The following is a 17,184-nucleotide window of genomic DNA, read 5'->3' on the forward strand; positions in this document are numbered from 1 at the left end:
GCAATTGGCTGAGCAAACAAGGGTCGCATGTGGTCCGGAGCCCTGGGCGCTTCTCTCTCCCTCCGGCTCTCTCCTCTCGAACACGTGCTGTGTCGAGACGTGAAGATTTGCAACAGCGAAGTGACCGCGTCACCTGCCTCCCTGAGGCATGTTCTTTGTGAGGGGATCACCATCACGCCATCCACGACTTAGAACAAATACTCTGAGCGCTGAGATCAAGACTGTGATCATAGCCTGGTGTACTTGTGAGTTGGTTTAGGACTGACCTGAGTGTAAAGCCGTGCCCAAACAGGTTTAGAAACAATGCTAATGTTAGCTAGGTATGTCTTGCCATGTTGTTTGTGACAAGGCCTTGCACTGGTTAAATAAATAGCTAAAAAGTACTTTAATAGTCAATTACAAACACTAATTACCAGGGAACACCAGGAAATTTACAGTTTATTTTGTGCATAGCTGGTGGAGCTTTCAAATGCACACGGGAAGGACTATCTATGGAACAAATCTTCGAGGAAATATTGAAAAGTTAAACTTCTATCACCAGTAAGTGAAAATCTGTATGACCCGGGAGTGACTTTGGCATAGACCAGATGGGTGTGTTAAAATTGTTGAAAAAAAGACCATGTGAAACAAAGAACACATGTACTGGACTTGTCTAAGTCTGAGGGGAATCCCTTTCTTTCATCGAAACAAGTAAGAGGTCACAACACCTGAACAACTGAAACAAAATTTGCACAAATTTGCACCATAAGATTTGAAAACCCCTTTTGCTTCATTATCCATTTTAAACCCTTGCCTTGTAAACACTGCAAAATAACAGGCTCCAAGTTTGTGTGAGCTAATCGGGGGTAAAGTTGGGAGGTGGGGTGGGGGTGGGGGTGAGGTGGGGAGGAATCAAAGAAAATATCAGACAAAGAGATTTACAACTCTGGCGAAAAGGTTTCAGTGCCGCTTAACCAGCTACAGCAGTGAGATGCTCAGCTGTGGGTTTGCCAGGGTGAGGGAGTCAGGGGGTGAGGCAGGGGGTGGGGGAGACAGGGGATGGGGGAGACAGGGTGGGGGAGTCAGGGTGGGGGAGTCAGGGTGGGGGAGTCAGGGGATGGGGGAGACAGGGTGGGGGAGACAGGGTGGGGGAGTCAGGGTGGGGGAGTCAGGGGATGGGGGAGACAGGGTGGGGGAGTCAGGGTGGGGGAGTCAGGATGGGGGAGACAGGGGATGGGGGAGACATGGTGGGGGAGACAGGGTGGGGGAGTCAGGGTGGGGGAGTCAGGGGGTGGGAGAGAGAGGATGGGGCAGATAGGGGGTGGGAGGTAGACTGTGGAGGGGGGAGGGGGTTCCTTAAAATAGCTTTACAACTCTTGTTATCAGGATGAAATAAATCAATAAGAAGCCCCTTTGGACTGGCCAACATATTTTACAACTCGCTTTCTCACCAGAATATCCATGAGCCTACATTCATTTAGTCATAGAGCCCTGCTTAGAATCTACACATCCAACCACCTCCTTACAAACACACTGATGTGGTTTTGAGCATGAATTGAATAATACAACACTATACATTTATTTGATCCAAAGCAACTGTGAGCATATTAATCACATAAGCACTACAGCCAGGAACATCATGCTTCATCAGAGAATATGTTAAAAACATTAGAGGTTTATTAATATGTTAGGACCGTGTTGGAAACCTTCAGTATTGGCAATATTCTAACTGGTCTAACTGACATGTTTAATGGAGGTTTAATAAAGCCTATGAATACCGCTAAAAGGCGTCAGGGTCTTCTATATGCCAGATGCCATTCTCTCTTCACATCGTGTGACTTACGAGTCTTTATCTGTTGACACCTACATATGCTTTTACCCAGTGTGTATCTGTCACAGGAAATGCCGGTTGCCAGATAAAATTGACCAGTTGCTTTGCAATCCAATATATTTATACTATATATGTGTGTGTGTTTGTGTGAGTGTGTGTGTGTGTAGGAGAGAGTGAAAGACATAAATAAATGGAGACAGAGGGAGAGAGAGAGACAGAGAGATAGAGGGTGAGAGAGAGTAAAGGTGGGCAAGAGCTGGACTGTGAGTGTATCTGTAGCCTGCTGAACGTCCTCGGACGCACATGTGATGTCACACATGGCTTGGGTTCGTTGCCTATTCTGTACGTGTTGTGGTATGTTAACCAGGGTCACCCAGGCAAGTCATGCACATCACAGCAAGAGAAGAAAAAAAACAGGACGTGAAATATGTTGTCCTGTTCGGCTCCATAAATCACTTCGGGGGTGCCAAATGCACATACCTTTAGGTGCAATCCTCCAGCTCATTAAAAATATTAACAGGTCGTAAATGGTGGTTATCATTTCAGGCGAAGCTTGAATCATCTGAAATGATTTAAAGGTCAGTCATATTTCCCTGTGAAGTGTGCTTGCACATGAAAGAATGCCTCCTGCCAGTTACCTCACACAGAGACCTATATATATATATAAATATATACCCAGCCTCCTCACCCACTGAGAAAACCATTAAACACTTACACTTAGGAAACGGAAAACTAACAAGGACCAATTGACCAGTGGGAGACCAATGTTGTAAGAGGTGGTACTTATGTGTGACGTTACTTTCCCCCTGTGGGCTGGTTGGGAGGAGGGATGAGAGTGTGCCATGCCCCCCCCCACTCCTATCCCCCCCCTTCCCCCCATGGTTGGCACAGTGGGGGCTTCTTGAATGGCACTGTTACCCATATGGCCAATCACTCAAGTGGGGCTTTACTGTTTTTCAAAGGGAGCCGGTCGCAACTTGATGCGGCCTTGTCTCCGCAGGGGTCAGCTAGCGTCTGGCTGGTGTAGCCACTCTCCTGCTGGCCTTGCCTTGCCACGCCCCCCCTACCGCTTAGCCACGCCCCCACGGCCTCCCTCTCTGGCTCTCTAACAGGGCTGGGCCTGTGACCTTCAGAAACCGAACACACAGATCTGCCGAGAGCTCGACACAAGCTGAGACACAGAAACTAGCCTCTAATTTATGACTGCAAAGCCTGCTTATGAAGATCAGAGAAAAAGTTCATAATAAAAGAAAACAAATCTGTTGGTGTGACTTCTGAAAAGCATAGTTTTTGTTTTGTTTTAAAACACAAACCAGTTAATAAAAAAACAAGATAGCAACGTTAAACAATATTTGGTGTTAGATGAAAATACGGTGCATATCGTATAATGTACGTATCAGAAAATATTCCCATTGAATAAATTATTCGTTTTTACTTGCAGTGTGTAATGTGAGAAGGCAAGGGAGTGACTCTTGGATTCAATTTCCTCAGCTCAAGGCTGTGTTTACGAGTGGGGCATTACAGCGTAGCTGCAGAAACCCACATCTGTGAGGATTCTCAGCTGTTGCGACGATTCAGCAGCATGTGGAAGAAAGGTAAGAGAGTCGCAGGATTATCTTCCAGCCCGGTTCATCACCGAGTTATTCCTGAACATGTCCACGGTAGACATCCACAAATCCTTAAAGCGTTCCAGAACTGGAAATATGAACACTCAGCCTTGTTATTAGCCTTGTCATCACATGTAACCACAGTTATTGCGTTTAATTGGGATGGGTATAGCTCAGTGGTAGAGCATTTGACTGAATATCAAGATATCAGAAGTTCAGATTTCTGTATTTTTTGCAATTACAGGTGACTTTAGTTTGTTTTAAGTTAACAATGTAGTTCACAATTTATACAACAATGATTACATTGTGCACTAATCTGAGTAATGACTATTTGTCATTGTATTTGTAATATTTGTTAATAACAAATAATTTGAATAATACAAAAACATGTTGGCGTTCTTCTGTACATTTGACTTATATTATTCTAGCTTTGTTTTGCAATCTGTATTTGTAAATTATATAAATTATACAATTATAAAATATCTGTGATGGTAAAGTCTAATTATTCATGAAATGTGAAGTATTTTCCACTGACAAAATTAATCAATTTGTCAGGGCCAAAATACTTTTCATGACCCAAGAGTCTTCCTCTGGAACAAAATAACCCCCTGGTTCCACAAGGATAACATGTTCATCCTTGTGCTTTAGTCAGATGTCCAATGTTTCCAAACATGAAATATAAACCTTGCCTGATATGACTGAACTTCAAGGCCGAACTGATTTAACTTTTTTTCTTTTATTGCACGCTTTCCGATGATATTTTTGGCACACGTTTCATTCCCCGCAACTGCTATCGAGTTGAAGAGAAATTCAGCTCAATATTTTTAAGATTTGAAATGGTGATACATAGCAGAGTGGTGGAGCGGTGTTCATAGTGGATGTGGTTCCTTTGACTTGGGTTACCTTGAGAGAAACTCCCACGGTGTGGCCTACTGTATATAACACCTGTTCCATTCCTGCAACGACAAAACCTCACCGTACGAACACACACACAATGCAGTGCATGCACTGCCAACATGTCACTTCACAAGACTAGGGGTAGGGTCAACTGGTAAATATGGAAGCTTATAGGATATGGGTAGGTGCAATAAAGTAATTTGTCTTAGTGATTGTTTTATTGTGTGTAATGTTTTATTTCTTTATGTCACCAAACAAGACAGATTGCTCTCTACTCAGTTTTTATACTTGCCTTTTACAATAAGTGTTTTTAACATGCCATCTCAGCTAAATAAAACACATTCACTGGATTTTATTATGTATTTCAAGGAAGTAAACAAGGCGATGTGTTTAAACCCACAACACTCACTCTTTTCTCTTCCGCCTCGGTGCGGTTTGTGTTCAGTTCGGGGCGAAGGTTGAGGCCGCCGTCAGGCATGCGCTTCCGGGCATGCGCTCCCTCCTCTCTCCTCTCTCTCTCTCTCTCTCTCTCTCTCTCTCTCTCTCTCTCTCTCTCTCTCTCTCTCTCTCTCTCTCTCTCTCTCTCTCTCTCTCTCTCTCTCTCTCTCTCTCTCTCTCTCTCTCTTGGAAGTGCCACCTCTGGGAGGTCCCAATCTCTACCTCGTGACACATGGGTTTCACCCACAGTCCCCTCACACCCCATCCCTACCAGCTACTGTGCTCAGCATGAACTTCCCTTCCAATGCATGCATACATGCACTGGCCTGTTGTGAGTCTCGTCTCACTAAAGGAGACACCAGGCAGACAAAACTACATCTACATATATGCTGTTTGTATAATAAGGCATAATATTTTTTATGTATTTTGTACAGTTTTACTTTAGTACGTGTAACATGATTAAATGACCCCTCTAAATACATTGACCAGTAGGCAGGACTGTAAAAACAAAATATAAAATAAAAAATATCCTTATTAACTATATTAATATACTAGGAAAGCCTCCCTGGCTTTCTAGAAGCCAGAAGGAAACAGGAGCATTGGTAAGCAGCGGAGTCTACTTCAGCATGTCTGGCCACCGACCTAACAGTGTTGTCAGCATTCCCCCTGGCTCCCTCCTCCCCTGCCCCTCCCCTCCCCCCCTCCCCCTGCTCAGCTGCCCAGTTGCTCAGCTCTGCCTCCTTTGGGGTGATCATGAATCACTGAAATTGATTATCCTGTCACAACTCAAATCCCCCTGCCCAAGGCTTGACCGCAGTGTGTGTGACAACGGGTCGGTCAAGCCTGCTTAGGGATGCACCGCGGGCTACCCTGGAGAAGGGCCAGCAGGCCGGACAGCCCCGCAGGTCATGCAACCTCAAAGCGTGGCGAATGGAAGGAGATTGCATACGTCAGCAGGTGGGAATGAAGACGTCCTGCTTTAAATACCAGAGACTTGGCCCCCAGACTCCCATCTCTCTGTCTCCTCTTCCCCGTCGCCACCTCCTGTGAGCGCTCGTTCTGTGTCATCTGTCTTAATCTGTGTACTCATGACACTGACTCTTGACCAGACCATCCCCACTAAGTTTAGAGCAGCAATACGTGCAGCAGGAGGACTCCTTGGGTTAGAATGGCTATTTTTGTCAAGGCAAAAGAGTTTCAACATTGCACAGAAATACATTATACAGTGTTGTTAAAATCCTTTTTAGTTCGTTTTTACATGTGATTGTATTGTACTGTACTGTAAGTCCTGTTGGTGAAATAGGAAACACAGTGAATAGCATTTTTAAGAGTACTGTACTGTTTTACGTGTTACATGGGTATGCTTGACTTGGGGGACTTGCAGGGATTTTCAGGTTAAAAGGTTTTTGTCCCCCTTTGCTTCCCAGCATAGCTACCGTATGTGCCACTGATAAACCCAATGTCTAGCCAGGTAACTAAGATAGGCCTATGGTTAAAATAAGATATTGAAGTTGCCTGTCATCGAATAATGGAAAAAGACAGTGATGGTAGGATCTTTAACTATTACACACAAAGCTATGTTTACTTTGAAACCTAGAGTCACAAATATGGTAGTCAGCAAACTCAAACAATTAGTAGTTGGAACTTAATTATCAATTCTGGCCAAAAGTTCTATTAACATCTACAAGAACTACACTTTACTTTTAATGTTCATTTGTTGTTTTGTTGTTAACTTTCATGTGAACTGACTTGCTGTTGGCCTCAGCAGGAATTTACTAACAAAGCAAAAACCTTCTGTTCAAAACCTTGAACTTGAGCCACGTGGTGAATTTAAAAAACGGTTGAATGAATTTGCGGAGGTCAGAATGCCAACCACATTTTGAACTTCCTCTCATGTATGAGCTCTTGTTAAACCTACTTCGGCCAGGACTTTTCTTTAGACTTCCCTAATGGCTTCTGCAGATTGTTGTTCTTTTTTATTGTGAGGATAAATCTTCTGTAACAAGCTGAAAACACCCATAAATCTAGCACAGGTCTCAGGTTGCTAAGAGACTTCAAGGGTCAATGTTGCTATGGTGACGCATCAATCCTTTCAGAGGGCAAGGTTAGAGTTGTAAAAAAGTGCAGTGTCTATGACAGTGTTACAATTGTTATTGTGGAGGGGCCATTAAAACATTCTTTAAGGACACAGATTGAGTAGGCCCACTTAACCTCATCCTAGCTTGTCTACACTAAAACGATGGCAGAATCCTACATTCCTATGTGTGGACAGCTGATGTTAACATCCATAATGTTATGGATGTATATTTTGTTAAAAACATGTACTTCAAATGAAAAGTAAATCGAGATAGGTGTAAAGACAATTATTGTCAATAAACTCTTCATAAGACATTGGGTCATTGGAATCTTCTAAAGGATTGAAAAAGCTGCCAGTCAAATGCTCTACCACTGAGCTATACCCCCTATGTGAAGTCCAAGTTATTATGAAACGAGGAGAAGGTGTAGAGATAATACCTGACTGCAAATTCTTAAAAAGACTTGAAATCTTCTTAGAGGAGAAGGTGTAGATATTAATACCTGACAACTAATTCTTCCAAGACTGTCGTTTGAAATCTTCTTCTAAAGCATTGAAAATGCTGCCGTTGTCAATGTACAGCACAGACGGCACTAGGATTTGAACCTGGGACCTCTTGATCTGCAGTCAAAAGCTCTACCACTGAGCTATACCCCCTATATGAAGTCCAACTTAATATGAAACGAGGAGAAGGTGTAGAGATAATACCTGACAACAAGATTTTCATAAGACTTGAAATCTTCTTCTAAAGCTTTGAAAATGCTGCCATTGTCAAGGTACAGCACAGGGGGCACTAGGATTTGAACCTGGGACCTCTTGATCTGCAGTCAAATGCTCTACCACTGAGCTATACCCCCTATGTGAAGTTGAAGTCACACTGAAACGTGTAGAAGGTGTAGATATAATACCTGACTACAAATTCTTCCAAGACTGTCATTTGAAATCTTCTTCTAAAGCTTTGAAAATGCTGCTATGTCAATGTACAGCACAGGGGGCACTAGGATTTGAACCTGGGACCTCTTGATCTGCAGTCAAATGCTCTACCACTGAGCTATACCCCCTATATAAAGTCCAAGTTATTATGAAACGAGGAGAAGGTGTAGAGATTAATACCTGACAACAAATTCTTCCAAGACTGTCATTTGAAATCTTCTTCTAAAGCATTGAAAATGCTGCCATTGTCAATGTACAGCACAGGGGGCACTAGGATTTGAACCTGGGACCTTTTGATCTGCAGTCAAATGCTCTACCACTGAGCTATACCCCCTATTTGAAGTCCAAGTTATTATGAAACGAGGAGAAGGTGTAGAGATAATACCTGACTGCAAATTCTCAAAAAGACTTGAAATCTTCTTAGAGTAGAAGGTGTAGAGATTAATACCTGACAACAAATTCTTCCAAGACTGTCGTTTGAAATCTTCTTCTAAAGCATTGAAAATGCTGCTGTTGTCAATGTACAGCACAGGGGGCACTAGGATTTGAACCTGGGACCTCTTGATCTGCAGTCAAATGCTCTACCACTGAGCTATACCCCCTATATAAAGTCCAAGTTATTATGAAATGAGGAGAAGGTGTAGAGATTAATACCTGACAACAAATTCTTCCAAGACTGTCGTATGAAATCTTCTAAAGCTTTGAAAATGCTGCTATTGTCAATGTACAGCACAGGGGGCACTAGGATTTGAACCTGGGACCTCTTGATCTGCAGTCAAATGCTCTACCACTGAGCTATACCCCCTATTTGAAGTCCAAGTTATTATGAAACGAGGAGAAGGTGTAGAGATAATACCTGACTGCAAATTCTCAAAAAGACTTGAAATCTTTTTAGAGTAGAAGGTGTAGAGATTAATACCTGACAACAAATTCTTCCAAGACTGTCATTTGAAATCTTCTTCTAAAGCTTTGAAAATGCTGCCATTGTCAATGTACAGCACAGGAGGCACTAGGATTTGAACCTGGGACCTCTTGATCTGCAGTCAAATGCTCTACCACTGAGCTATACCCCCTATGTGAAGTCCAAGTTATTATGAAACGAGGAAAGGTGTAGAGATAATACCTGACTGCAAATTCTTAAAAAGACTTGAAATCTTCTTAGAGTAGAAGGTGTAGAGATTAATACCTGACAACAAATTTTTCCAAGACTGTCGTATGAAATCTTCTTCTAAAGCTTTGAAAATGCTGCCATTGTCAATGTACAGCACAGGGGGCACTAGGATTTGAACCTGGGACCTCTTGATCTGCAGTCAAATGCTCTACCACTGAGCTATACCCCCTATGTGAAATTGAAGTCGCACTGAAACGTGTAGAAGGTGTAGATATAATACCTGACTACAAATTCTTCCAAAACTGTCATTTGAAATCTTCTTCTAAAGCTTTGAAAATGCTGCCATTGTCAATGTACAGCACAGGGGGCACTAGGATTTGAACCTGGGACCTCTTGATCTGCAGTCAAATGCTCTACCACTGAGCTATACCCCCTATATAAAGTCCAAGCTATTATGAAACGAGGAGAAGGTGTAGAGATTAATACCTGACAACAAATTCTTCCAAGACTGTCGTATGAAATCTTCTAAAGCTTTGAAAATGCTGCCTTTGTCAATGTACAGCACAGGGGGCACTAGGATTTGAACCTGGGACCTCTTGATCTGCAGTCAAATGCTCTTCCACTGAGCTATACCCCCTATGTGAAGTTGAAGTCACACTGAAACGTGTAGAAGGTGTAGATATAATACCTGACTACAAATACTTCCAAGACTGTCATTTGAAATCTTCTTCTAAAGCTTTGAAAATGCTGCCTTTGTCAATGTACAGCACAGGGGGCACTAGGATTTGAACCTGGGACCTCTTGATCTGCAGTCAAATGCTCTACCACTGAGCTATACCCCCTATATGAAGTCCAAGTTATTATGAAACGAGGAGAAGGTGTAGAGATAATACCTGACTGCAATTTCTTAAAAAGACTTGAAATCTTCTTAGAGTAGAAGGTGTAGAGATTAATACCTGACAACAAATTCTTCCAAGACTGTCGTTTGAAATCTTCTTCTAAAGCATTGAAAATGCTGCTGTTGTCAATGTACAGCACAGGGGGCACTAGGATTTGAACCTGGGACCTCTTGATCTGCAGTCAAATGCTCTACCACTGAGCTATACCCCCTATATAAAGTCCAAGTTATTATGAAATGAGGAGAAGGTGTAGAGATTAATACCTGACAAGAAATTCTTCCAAGACTGTCGTATGAAATCTTCTAAAGCTTTGAAAATGCTGCTATTGTCAATGTACAGCACAGGGGGCACTAGGATTTGAACCTGGGACCTCTTGATCTGCAGTCAAATGCTCTACTACTGAGCTATACCCCCTATGTGAAGTCCAAGTTATTATGAAACGAGGAGAAGGTGTAGAGATAATACCTGACTGCAAATTCTTAAAAAGACTTGAAATCTTCTTACAGGAGAAGGTGTAGAGATTAATACCTGACAACGAATTCTACCAAGACTGTCGTTTGAAATCTTCTTTAAAGCATTGAAAATGCTGCCTTTGTCAATGTACAGCACAGGGGGCACTAGGATTTGAACCTGGGACCTCTTGATCTGCAGTCAAATGCTCTACCACTGAGCTATACCCCTTATATAAAGTCACAGTTATTATGAAACGAGGAGAAGGTGTAGAGATAATACCTGACGACAAATTCTTCATAAGACTTGAAATCTTCTTCTAAAGCATTGAAAATGCTGCAATTGTCAATGTACAGCACAGGGGGCACTAGGATTTGAACCTGGGACCTCTTGATCTGCAGTCAAATGCTCTACCACTGAGCTATACCCCCTATGTGAAGTTGAAGTCACACTGAAATGTGTAGAAAGTGTAGATATAATACCTGACTACAAATTCTTCCAAGACTGTCATTTGAAATCTTCTTCTAAAGCTTTGAAAATGCTGCCATTGTCAAGGTACAGAACAGGGGGCACTAGGATTTGAACCTGGGACCTCTTGATCTGCAGTCAAATGCTCTACCACTGAGCTATACCCCCTATGTGAAGTCCAAGTAATTATGAAACGAGGAGAAGGTGTAGAGATAATACCTGACTGCAAATTCTTAAAAAGACTTGAAATCTTCTTCTAAAGCATTGAAAATGCTGCCATCGTCAATGTACAGCACAGGGGGCACTAGGATTTGAACCTGGGACCTCTTGATCTGCAGTCAAATGCTCTACCACTGAGCTATACCCCCTATGTGAAGTCCAAGTTATTATGAAACGAGGAGAAGGTGTAGAGATAATACCTGACTGCAAATTCTTAAAAAGACTTGAAATCTTCTTAGAGTAGAAGGTGTAGAGATTAATACCTGACAACAAATTCTTCCAAGACTGTCGTATGAAATCTTCTTCTAAAGCTTTGAAAATGCTGCCATTGTCAATGTACAGCACAGGGGGCACTAGGATTTGAACCTGGGACCTCTTGATCTGCAGTCAAATGCTCTTCCACTGAGCTATACCCCCTATGTGAAGTTGAAGTCACACTGAAACGTGTAGAAGGTGTAGATATAATACCTGACTACAAATTCTTCCAAGACTGTCATTTGAAATCTTCTTCTAAAGCTTTGAAAATGCTGCTATTGTCAATGTACAGCACAGGGGGCACTAGGATTTGAACCTGGGACCTCTTGATCTGCAGTCAAATGCTCTACCACTGAGCTATACCCCCTATGTGAAGTCCAAGTAATTATGAAACGAGGAGAAGGTGTAGAGATAATACCTGACTGCAAATTCTTAAAAAGACTTGAAATCTTCTTCTAAAGCATTGAAAATGCTGCCATTGTCAATGTACAGCACAGGGGGCACTAGGATTTGAACCTGGGACCTCTTGATCTGCAGTCAAATGCTCTACCACTGAGCTATACCCCCTATATAAAGTCCAAGTTATTATGAAACGAGGAGAAGGTGTAGAGATAATACCTGACTGCAAATTCTTAAAAAGACTTGAAATCTTCTTAGAGTAGAAGGTGTAGAGATTAATACCTGACAACAAATTCTTCCAAGACTAACGTATGAAATCTTCTAAAGCATTGAAAATGCTGCCATTGTCAATGTACAGCACAGGGGGCACTAGGATTTGAACCTGGGACCTCTTGATCTGCAGTCAAATGCTCTACCACTGAGCTATACCCCCTATGTGAAGTCCAAGTAATTATGAAACGAGGAGAAGGTGTAGAGATAATACCTGACTGCAAATTCTTAAAAAGACTTGAAATCTTCTTCTAAAGCATTGAAAATGCTGCCATTGTCAATGTACAGCACAGGGGGCACTAGGATTTGAACCTGGGACCTCTTGATCTGCAGTCAAATGCTCTTCCACTGAGCTATACCCCCTATGTGAAGTTGAAGTCACACTGAAACGTGTTGAAGGTGTAGATATAATACCTGACTACAAATTCTTCCAAGACTGTCATTTGAAATCTTCTTCTAAAGCTTTGAAAATGCTGCCATTGTCAATGTACAGCACAGGGGGCACTAGGATTTGAACCTGGGACCTCTTGATCTGCAGTCAAATGCTCTACCACTGAGCTATACCCCCTATATGAAGTCCAAGTTATTATGAAACGAGGAGAAGGTGTAGAGATAATACCTGACTGCAATTTCTTAAAAAGACTTGAAATCTTCTTAGAGTAGAAGGTGTAGAGATTAATACCTGACAACAAATTCTTCCAAGACTGTCGTTTGAAATCTTCTTCTAAAGCATTGAAAATGCTGCTGTTGTCAATGTACAGCACAGGGGGCACTAGGATTTGAACCTGGGACCTCTTGATCTGCAGTCAAATGCTCTACCACTGAGCTATACCCCCTATGTGAAGATGAAGTCACACTGAAACGTGTAGAAGGTGTAGATATAATACCTGACTACAAATTCTTCCAAGACTGTCATTTGAAATCTTCTTCTAAAGCTTTGAAAATGCTGCCATTGTCAATGTACAGCACAGGGGGCACTAGGATTTGAACCTGGGACCTCTTGATCTGCAGTCAAATGCTCTACCACTGAGCTATACCCCCTATATGAAGTCCAAGTTATTATGAAACGAGGAGAAGGTGTAGAGATAATACCTGACTACAACTTTTTCATAAGACTTGAAATCTTCTTCTAAAGCATTGAAAATGCTGCCATTGTGAATGTACAGCACAGGGGGCACTAGGATTTGAACCTGGGACCTCTTGATCTGCAGTCAAATGCTCTACCACTGAGCTATACCCCATATGTGAAGATGAAGTCACACTGAAACGTGTAGAAGGTGTAGATATAATACCTGACTACAAATTCTTCCAAGACTGTCATTTGAAATCTTCTTCTAAAGCTTTGAAAATGCTGCCATTGTCAATGTACAGCACAGGGGGCACTAGGATTTGAACCTGGGACCTCTTGATCTGCAGTCAAATGCTCTACCACTGAGCTATACCCCCTATATGAAGTCCAAGTTATTATGAAACGAGGAGAAGGTGTAGAGATAATACCTGACTACAACTTTTTCATAAGACTTGAAATCTTCTTCTAAAGCATTGAAAATGCTGCCATTGTGAATGTACAGCACAGGGGGCACTAGGATTTGAACATGGGACCTCTTGATCTGCAGTCAAATGCTCTACCACTGAGCTATACCCCCTATATGAAGTCCAAGTTATTATGAAACGAGGAGAAGGTGTAGAGATAATACCTGACTGCAAATTCTTAAAAAGACTTGAAATCTTCTTCTAAAGCATTGAAAATGCTGCCATTGTCAATGTACAGCACAGGGGGCACTAGGATTTGAACCTGGGACCTCTTGATCTGCAGTCAAATGCTCTTCCACTGAGCTATACCCCCTATGTGAAGTTGAAGTCACACTGAAACGTGTAGAAGGTGTAGATATAATACCTGACTACAAATTCTTCCAAGACTGTCATTTGAAATCTTCTTCTAAAGCTTTGAAAATGCTGCTATGTCAATGTACAGCACAGGGGGCACTAGGATTTGAACCTGGGACCTCTTGATCTGCAGTCAAATGCTCTACCACTGAGCTATACCCCCTATTTGAAGTCCAATTTATTATGAAACGAGGAGAAGGTGTAGAGATAATACCTGACTGCAAATTCTCAAAAAGACTTGAAATCTTCTTAGAGTAGAAGGTGTAGAGATTAATACCTTACAACAAATTCTTCCAAGACTGTCGTTTGAAATCTTCTTCTAAAGCTTTGAAAATGCTGCCATTGTCAATGTACAGCACAGGGGGCACTAGGATTTGAACCTGGGACCTCTTGATCTGCAGTCAAATGCTCTACCACTGAGCTATACCCCCTATATAAAGTCCAAGTTATTATGAAACGAGGAGAAGGTGTAGAGATTAATACCTGACAACAAATTCTTCCAAGACTGTCGTATGAAATCTTCTAAAGCATTGAAAATGCTGCCATTGTCAATGTACAGCACAGGGGGCACTAGGATTTGAACCTGGGACCTCTTGATCTGCAGTCAAAGGCTCTACCACTGAGCTACACCCCCTATATGAAGTCCAAGTTATTATGAAACGAGGAGAAGGTGTAGAGATAATACCTGACTATAACTTTTTCATAAGACTTGAAATCTTCTTCTAAAGCATTGAAAATGCTGCCATTGTGAATGTACAGCACAGGGGGCACTAGGATTTGAACCTGGGACCTCTTGATCTGCAGTCAAATGCTCTACCACTGAGCTATACCCCCTATGTGAAGTCTAAGTTATTATGAAACGAGGAGAAGGTGTAGAGATAATACCTGACTGCAAATTCTTAAAAAGACTTGAAATCTTCTTAGAGGAGAAGGTGTAGAGATTAATACCTGACAACAAATTCTTCCAAGACTGTCGTATGAAATCTTCTAAAGCATTGAAAATGCTGCCATTGTCAATGTACAGCACAGGGGGCACTAGGATTTGAACCTGGGACCTCTTGATCTGCAGTCAAATGCTCTACCACTGAGCTATACCCCCTATGTGAAATTGAAGTCACACTGAAACGTGTAGAAGGTGTAGATATAATACCTGACTACAAATTCTTCCAAAACTGTCATTTGAAATCTTCTTCTAAAGCTTTGAAAATGCTGCCATTGTCAATGTACAGCACAGGGGGCACTAGGATTTGAACCTGGGACCTCTTGATCTGCAGTCAAATGCTCTACCACTGAGCTATACCCCCTATATAAAGTCCAAGTTATTATGAAACGAGGAGAAGGTGTAGAGATTAATACCTGACAACAAATTCTTCCAAGACTGTCGTATGAAATCTTCTAAAGCATTGAAAATGCTGCCATTGTCAATGTACAGCACAGGGGGCACTAGGATTTGAACCTGGGACCTCTTGATCTGCAGTCAAATGCTCTACCACTGAGCTATACCCCCTATATGAAGTCCAAGTTATTATGAAACGAGGAGAAGGTGTAGAGATAATACCTGACTGCAATTTCTTAAAAAGACTTGAAATCTTCTTAGAGTAGAAGGTGTAGAGATTAATACCTGACAACAAATTCTTCCAAGACTGTCGTTTGAAATCTTCTTCTAAAGCATTGAAAATGCTGCTGTTGTCAATGTACAGCACAGTGGGCACTAGGATTTAAACCTGGGACCTCTTGATCTGCAGTCAAATGCTCTACCACTGAGCTATACCCCCTATATAAAGCCCAAGTTATTATGAAACGAGGAGAAGGTGTAGAGATTAATACCTGACAACAAATTCTTCCAAGACTGTCGTATGAAATCTTCTAAAGCTTTGAAAATGCTGCTATTGTCAATGTACAGCACAGGGGGCACTAGGATTTGAACCTGGGACCTCTTGATCTGCAGTCAAATGCTCTACCACTGAGCTATACCCCCTATTTGAAGTCCAAGTTATTATGAAACGAGGAGAAGGTGTAGAGATAATACTTGACTGCAAATTCTCAAAAAGACTTGAAATCTTCTTAGAGTAGAAGGTGTAGAGATTAATACCTGACAACAAATTCTTCCAAAACTGTCGTTTGAAATCTTCTTCTAAAGCTTTGAAAATGCTGCCATTGTCAATGTACAGCACAGGGGGCACTAGGATTTGAACCTGGGACCTCTTGATCTGCAGTCAAATGCTCTACCACTGAGCTATACCCCCTATATAAAGTCCAAGTTATTATGAAACGAGGAGAAGGTGTAGAGATTAATACCTGACAACAAATTCTTCCAAGACTGTCGTATGAAATCTTCTAAAGCATTGAAAATGCTGCCATTGTCAATGTACAGCACAGGGGGCACTAGGATTTGAACCTGGGACCTCTTGATCTGCAGTCAAATGCTCTACCACTGAGCTACACCCCCTATATGAAGTCCAAGTTATTATGAAACGAGGAGAAGGTGTAGAGATAATACCTGACTATAAATTTTTCATAAGACTTGAAATCTTCTTCTAAAGCATTGAAAATGCTGCCATTGTGAATGTACAGCACAGGGGGCACTAGGATTTGAACCTGGGACCTCTTGATCTGCAGTCAAATGCTCTACCACTGAGCTATACCCACTATGTGAAGTCTAAGTTATTATGAAACGAGGAGAAGGTGTAGAGATAATACCTGACTGCAAATTCTTAAAAAGACTTGAAATCTTCTTAGAGGAGAAGGTGTAGAGATTAATACCTGACAACAAATTCTTCCAAGACTGTCGTATGAAATCTTCTAAAGCATTGAAAATGCTGCCATTGTCAATGTACAGCACAGGGGGCACTAGGATTTGAACCTGGGACCTCTTGATCTGCAGTCAAATGCTCTACCACTGAGCTATACCCCCTATGTGAAATTGAAGTCACACTGAAACGTGTAGAAGGTGTAGATATAATACCTGACTACAAATTCTTCCAAAACTGTCATTTGAAATCTTCTTCTAAAGCTTTGAAAATGCTGCCATTGTCAATGTACAGCACAGGGGGCACTAGGATTTGAACCTGGGACCTCTTGATCTGCAGTCAAATGCTCTACCACTGAGCTATACCCCCTATATAAAGTCCAAGTTATTATGAAACGAGGAGAAGGTGTAGAGATTAATACCTGACAACAAATTCTTCCAAGACTGTCGTATGAAATCTTCTAAAGCATTGAAAATGCTGCCATTGTCAATGTACAGCACAGGGGGCACTAGGATTTGAACCTGGGACCTCTTGATCTGCAGTCAAATGCTCTACCACTGAGCTATACCCCCTATATAAAGTCCAAGTTATTATGAAACGAGGAGAAGGTGTAGAGATAATACCTGACTGCAAATTCTTAAAAAGACTTGAAATCTTCTTAGAGTAGAAGGTGTAGAGATTAATACCTGACAACAAATTCTTCCAAGACTAACGTAT

General features: G+C 41.8%; 44 non-coding genes across 44 annotated transcripts; all 44 read right to left on the minus strand.

Annotated features, from left to right (window-relative positions):
* Positions 1 to 7,411: 7,411 nt before the first annotated feature.
* trnac-gca (transfer RNA cysteine (anticodon GCA)) lies at positions 7,412 to 7,483 on the minus strand. Its single transcript has one exon. It is a non-coding gene; the product is annotated as a tRNA-Cys (tRNA).
* Positions 7,484 to 7,611: 128 nt separating this feature from the next.
* On the minus strand, positions 7,612 to 7,683 carry trnac-gca (transfer RNA cysteine (anticodon GCA)). The gene has a single exon. It is a non-coding gene; the product is annotated as a tRNA-Cys (tRNA).
* Positions 7,684 to 7,815: 132 nt separating this feature from the next.
* On the minus strand, positions 7,816 to 7,887 carry trnac-gca (transfer RNA cysteine (anticodon GCA)). Its single transcript has one exon. It is a non-coding gene; the product is annotated as a tRNA-Cys (tRNA).
* A 134-nt stretch (positions 7,888 to 8,021) lies between these two features.
* Positions 8,022 to 8,093, minus strand: trnac-gca (transfer RNA cysteine (anticodon GCA)). The gene has a single exon. It is a non-coding gene; the product is annotated as a tRNA-Cys (tRNA).
* Positions 8,094 to 8,289: 196 nt separating this feature from the next.
* Positions 8,290 to 8,361, minus strand: trnac-gca (transfer RNA cysteine (anticodon GCA)). The gene has a single exon. It is a non-coding gene; the product is annotated as a tRNA-Cys (tRNA).
* A 131-nt stretch (positions 8,362 to 8,492) lies between these two features.
* trnac-gca (transfer RNA cysteine (anticodon GCA)) lies at positions 8,493 to 8,564 on the minus strand. Its single transcript has one exon. It is a non-coding gene; the product is annotated as a tRNA-Cys (tRNA).
* A 196-nt stretch (positions 8,565 to 8,760) lies between these two features.
* On the minus strand, positions 8,761 to 8,832 carry trnac-gca (transfer RNA cysteine (anticodon GCA)). Its single transcript has one exon. It is a non-coding gene; the product is annotated as a tRNA-Cys (tRNA).
* Positions 8,833 to 9,027: 195 nt separating this feature from the next.
* Positions 9,028 to 9,099, minus strand: trnac-gca (transfer RNA cysteine (anticodon GCA)). The gene has a single exon. It is a non-coding gene; the product is annotated as a tRNA-Cys (tRNA).
* A 133-nt stretch (positions 9,100 to 9,232) lies between these two features.
* Positions 9,233 to 9,304, minus strand: trnac-gca (transfer RNA cysteine (anticodon GCA)). The gene has a single exon. It is a non-coding gene; the product is annotated as a tRNA-Cys (tRNA).
* A 131-nt stretch (positions 9,305 to 9,435) lies between these two features.
* trnac-gca (transfer RNA cysteine (anticodon GCA)) lies at positions 9,436 to 9,507 on the minus strand. The gene has a single exon. It is a non-coding gene; the product is annotated as a tRNA-Cys (tRNA).
* A 133-nt stretch (positions 9,508 to 9,640) lies between these two features.
* On the minus strand, positions 9,641 to 9,712 carry trnac-gca (transfer RNA cysteine (anticodon GCA)). Its single transcript has one exon. It is a non-coding gene; the product is annotated as a tRNA-Cys (tRNA).
* Positions 9,713 to 9,908: 196 nt separating this feature from the next.
* Positions 9,909 to 9,980, minus strand: trnac-gca (transfer RNA cysteine (anticodon GCA)). The gene has a single exon. It is a non-coding gene; the product is annotated as a tRNA-Cys (tRNA).
* Positions 9,981 to 10,111: 131 nt separating this feature from the next.
* Positions 10,112 to 10,183, minus strand: trnac-gca (transfer RNA cysteine (anticodon GCA)). Its single transcript has one exon. It is a non-coding gene; the product is annotated as a tRNA-Cys (tRNA).
* A 195-nt stretch (positions 10,184 to 10,378) lies between these two features.
* trnac-gca (transfer RNA cysteine (anticodon GCA)) lies at positions 10,379 to 10,450 on the minus strand. The gene has a single exon. It is a non-coding gene; the product is annotated as a tRNA-Cys (tRNA).
* A 128-nt stretch (positions 10,451 to 10,578) lies between these two features.
* On the minus strand, positions 10,579 to 10,650 carry trnac-gca (transfer RNA cysteine (anticodon GCA)). The gene has a single exon. It is a non-coding gene; the product is annotated as a tRNA-Cys (tRNA).
* A 133-nt stretch (positions 10,651 to 10,783) lies between these two features.
* On the minus strand, positions 10,784 to 10,855 carry trnac-gca (transfer RNA cysteine (anticodon GCA)). Its single transcript has one exon. It is a non-coding gene; the product is annotated as a tRNA-Cys (tRNA).
* Positions 10,856 to 10,983: 128 nt separating this feature from the next.
* Positions 10,984 to 11,055, minus strand: trnac-gca (transfer RNA cysteine (anticodon GCA)). The gene has a single exon. It is a non-coding gene; the product is annotated as a tRNA-Cys (tRNA).
* Positions 11,056 to 11,251: 196 nt separating this feature from the next.
* trnac-gca (transfer RNA cysteine (anticodon GCA)) lies at positions 11,252 to 11,323 on the minus strand. The gene has a single exon. It is a non-coding gene; the product is annotated as a tRNA-Cys (tRNA).
* Positions 11,324 to 11,456: 133 nt separating this feature from the next.
* Positions 11,457 to 11,528, minus strand: trnac-gca (transfer RNA cysteine (anticodon GCA)). The gene has a single exon. It is a non-coding gene; the product is annotated as a tRNA-Cys (tRNA).
* Positions 11,529 to 11,656: 128 nt separating this feature from the next.
* Positions 11,657 to 11,728, minus strand: trnac-gca (transfer RNA cysteine (anticodon GCA)). The gene has a single exon. It is a non-coding gene; the product is annotated as a tRNA-Cys (tRNA).
* Positions 11,729 to 11,921: 193 nt separating this feature from the next.
* trnac-gca (transfer RNA cysteine (anticodon GCA)) lies at positions 11,922 to 11,993 on the minus strand. Its single transcript has one exon. It is a non-coding gene; the product is annotated as a tRNA-Cys (tRNA).
* A 128-nt stretch (positions 11,994 to 12,121) lies between these two features.
* trnac-gca (transfer RNA cysteine (anticodon GCA)) lies at positions 12,122 to 12,193 on the minus strand. The gene has a single exon. It is a non-coding gene; the product is annotated as a tRNA-Cys (tRNA).
* Positions 12,194 to 12,326: 133 nt separating this feature from the next.
* Positions 12,327 to 12,398, minus strand: trnac-gca (transfer RNA cysteine (anticodon GCA)). Its single transcript has one exon. It is a non-coding gene; the product is annotated as a tRNA-Cys (tRNA).
* Positions 12,399 to 12,594: 196 nt separating this feature from the next.
* On the minus strand, positions 12,595 to 12,666 carry trnac-gca (transfer RNA cysteine (anticodon GCA)). The gene has a single exon. It is a non-coding gene; the product is annotated as a tRNA-Cys (tRNA).
* A 133-nt stretch (positions 12,667 to 12,799) lies between these two features.
* trnac-gca (transfer RNA cysteine (anticodon GCA)) lies at positions 12,800 to 12,871 on the minus strand. The gene has a single exon. It is a non-coding gene; the product is annotated as a tRNA-Cys (tRNA).
* A 128-nt stretch (positions 12,872 to 12,999) lies between these two features.
* On the minus strand, positions 13,000 to 13,071 carry trnac-gca (transfer RNA cysteine (anticodon GCA)). Its single transcript has one exon. It is a non-coding gene; the product is annotated as a tRNA-Cys (tRNA).
* A 133-nt stretch (positions 13,072 to 13,204) lies between these two features.
* trnac-gca (transfer RNA cysteine (anticodon GCA)) lies at positions 13,205 to 13,276 on the minus strand. The gene has a single exon. It is a non-coding gene; the product is annotated as a tRNA-Cys (tRNA).
* A 128-nt stretch (positions 13,277 to 13,404) lies between these two features.
* On the minus strand, positions 13,405 to 13,476 carry trnac-gca (transfer RNA cysteine (anticodon GCA)). The gene has a single exon. It is a non-coding gene; the product is annotated as a tRNA-Cys (tRNA).
* Positions 13,477 to 13,604: 128 nt separating this feature from the next.
* Positions 13,605 to 13,676, minus strand: trnac-gca (transfer RNA cysteine (anticodon GCA)). Its single transcript has one exon. It is a non-coding gene; the product is annotated as a tRNA-Cys (tRNA).
* A 132-nt stretch (positions 13,677 to 13,808) lies between these two features.
* Positions 13,809 to 13,880, minus strand: trnac-gca (transfer RNA cysteine (anticodon GCA)). Its single transcript has one exon. It is a non-coding gene; the product is annotated as a tRNA-Cys (tRNA).
* Positions 13,881 to 14,076: 196 nt separating this feature from the next.
* trnac-gca (transfer RNA cysteine (anticodon GCA)) lies at positions 14,077 to 14,148 on the minus strand. The gene has a single exon. It is a non-coding gene; the product is annotated as a tRNA-Cys (tRNA).
* A 131-nt stretch (positions 14,149 to 14,279) lies between these two features.
* trnac-gca (transfer RNA cysteine (anticodon GCA)) lies at positions 14,280 to 14,351 on the minus strand. The gene has a single exon. It is a non-coding gene; the product is annotated as a tRNA-Cys (tRNA).
* A 128-nt stretch (positions 14,352 to 14,479) lies between these two features.
* Positions 14,480 to 14,551, minus strand: trnac-gca (transfer RNA cysteine (anticodon GCA)). Its single transcript has one exon. It is a non-coding gene; the product is annotated as a tRNA-Cys (tRNA).
* Positions 14,552 to 14,744: 193 nt separating this feature from the next.
* Positions 14,745 to 14,816, minus strand: trnac-gca (transfer RNA cysteine (anticodon GCA)). Its single transcript has one exon. It is a non-coding gene; the product is annotated as a tRNA-Cys (tRNA).
* A 133-nt stretch (positions 14,817 to 14,949) lies between these two features.
* trnac-gca (transfer RNA cysteine (anticodon GCA)) lies at positions 14,950 to 15,021 on the minus strand. The gene has a single exon. It is a non-coding gene; the product is annotated as a tRNA-Cys (tRNA).
* A 131-nt stretch (positions 15,022 to 15,152) lies between these two features.
* Positions 15,153 to 15,224, minus strand: trnac-gca (transfer RNA cysteine (anticodon GCA)). Its single transcript has one exon. It is a non-coding gene; the product is annotated as a tRNA-Cys (tRNA).
* Positions 15,225 to 15,420: 196 nt separating this feature from the next.
* Positions 15,421 to 15,492, minus strand: trnac-gca (transfer RNA cysteine (anticodon GCA)). Its single transcript has one exon. It is a non-coding gene; the product is annotated as a tRNA-Cys (tRNA).
* Positions 15,493 to 15,623: 131 nt separating this feature from the next.
* Positions 15,624 to 15,695, minus strand: trnac-gca (transfer RNA cysteine (anticodon GCA)). The gene has a single exon. It is a non-coding gene; the product is annotated as a tRNA-Cys (tRNA).
* Positions 15,696 to 15,891: 196 nt separating this feature from the next.
* On the minus strand, positions 15,892 to 15,963 carry trnac-gca (transfer RNA cysteine (anticodon GCA)). The gene has a single exon. It is a non-coding gene; the product is annotated as a tRNA-Cys (tRNA).
* A 131-nt stretch (positions 15,964 to 16,094) lies between these two features.
* On the minus strand, positions 16,095 to 16,166 carry trnac-gca (transfer RNA cysteine (anticodon GCA)). The gene has a single exon. It is a non-coding gene; the product is annotated as a tRNA-Cys (tRNA).
* A 128-nt stretch (positions 16,167 to 16,294) lies between these two features.
* trnac-gca (transfer RNA cysteine (anticodon GCA)) lies at positions 16,295 to 16,366 on the minus strand. Its single transcript has one exon. It is a non-coding gene; the product is annotated as a tRNA-Cys (tRNA).
* A 193-nt stretch (positions 16,367 to 16,559) lies between these two features.
* Positions 16,560 to 16,631, minus strand: trnac-gca (transfer RNA cysteine (anticodon GCA)). The gene has a single exon. It is a non-coding gene; the product is annotated as a tRNA-Cys (tRNA).
* Positions 16,632 to 16,764: 133 nt separating this feature from the next.
* trnac-gca (transfer RNA cysteine (anticodon GCA)) lies at positions 16,765 to 16,836 on the minus strand. The gene has a single exon. It is a non-coding gene; the product is annotated as a tRNA-Cys (tRNA).
* Positions 16,837 to 16,967: 131 nt separating this feature from the next.
* trnac-gca (transfer RNA cysteine (anticodon GCA)) lies at positions 16,968 to 17,039 on the minus strand. The gene has a single exon. It is a non-coding gene; the product is annotated as a tRNA-Cys (tRNA).
* Between the last annotated feature and the right edge of the window lie 145 nt (positions 17,040 to 17,184).

The sequence above is a fragment of the Osmerus eperlanus genome, chromosome 13 (assembly GCF_963692335.1).
Source record: "Osmerus eperlanus chromosome 13, fOsmEpe2.1, whole genome shotgun sequence".
Classification (NCBI taxonomy): Eukaryota; Metazoa; Chordata; class Actinopteri; order Osmeriformes; family Osmeridae; genus Osmerus; species Osmerus eperlanus.